This window comes from Cryptomeria japonica, chromosome 6 (genome assembly GCF_030272615.1).
Source record: "Cryptomeria japonica chromosome 6, Sugi_1.0, whole genome shotgun sequence".
NCBI lineage: Eukaryota > Viridiplantae > Streptophyta > Pinopsida > Cupressales > Cupressaceae > Cryptomeria > Cryptomeria japonica.
In genome coordinates, this window is record NC_081410.1 from 146,097,536 (window position 1) to 146,098,956 (window position 1,421).

Consider the following 1,421-nt stretch of genomic DNA (forward strand, 5'->3'; position numbering starts at 1 on the left):
AGTAGGTGAGTTCTTACAAGGACTAGGGTTTCTTAATTTTTATGAGTAGTTAAAACAAATTATACTTAGAATCATGACTTAGACCAACTCCTTAGCAATCAAGTGTTGCCCTCAAAATGAGTGTTCAAAGCAACATTTGCAATATGGTTTTGACAAAGAAGATAATTTCAGTCAACTGGGACAACCATATTAAAAGCACAATAGAGACTCATTAGCAGTCTTGATACCTATGAAGACAATGGAGAACCTCATGAACAATTCAAAGAAAATAATGTTTGACATCAACATCTATAGAAGCTTAAGATCAGCTTTAGACAAGAATAACCAAAATACGGGAAAAGGTGTATTCAACCCCTCAAGAATAGAGTCATGATTCTAGGAAAGTGTACATTGATAGTTATATAAGTGGAAATCTACTATAACAAAGCAAGAATATGGCACAAATACCTGTAGCGGGCTTATCAATGAAGAATCATTAGCCCCAGGTCACATGAGCTAAAAACAACAAATATACTTATACAATACCATATCAATGTAATGAACAACAATCACTACCAAGTAACAATCTATGTGAATGCTATAGTTAAGAGGAATAGAGAACAATAATATTATAACAACCTCTAGCATATAATTCAAGACATTGTCGGTAACAAAAATGCTCATAGTCTTCACATTGCATAAAACCAGTCTTTTGATCCAAACTTAGTCTAAGAGAAAGAACAGTATACATGAATGAGCCACAATGGAGTAATCATCATACAAAGTATAGGGTAATCTGAGTGTTCATAATGCATAAAAAATTCTCAAGCATGACAATGAAGTGTAGCAAAGTAACAAAGCAACCACTTGGGCTTAACAGTGAAATCTATGTTTCAAAGAAGTCCATAAAACTATCAAGAAGACAGTGAGCCATTATAAAAAGATAGCAGCACTTTCAGACTCACAAGCCATTCATGGTCACAATTACCAATAAGGAGGCAGATTTAGCCCAGTTAGCAGTCATAAGCAGTCATAGCTCCAAAACCGTTGCAAGGTAGTGTAATTATAAGAGGGGCAAGACAGTATATATAGCAGTCAAAGACTAAACATGAAGATGCAAATACAGAGTAAGAACAACCTTCCAAAATACTATGAAGATGGTCATAATGAGTAAAGCTTGTGTGCAATATCAAAGAGGTCTTCATGCAGTCATAATACAGAGGAAAAGCCATAGGTTATAGTATATTGCACCTAAAGCAGCATATCAAATCACTTATTTGGGTATGCTTCAGCATGTTCACAGCCCAAAAGGTATAATAAGAGTTAAAGTGTAGCAAATATAATGATTCTATTCATTATCAAGAAGATCTCATCAATGAAAATCAAAGACATGGGAAGAAGATAGTCTTCAGGCCTAGAACAGTCTGCACAAAATGAGATAC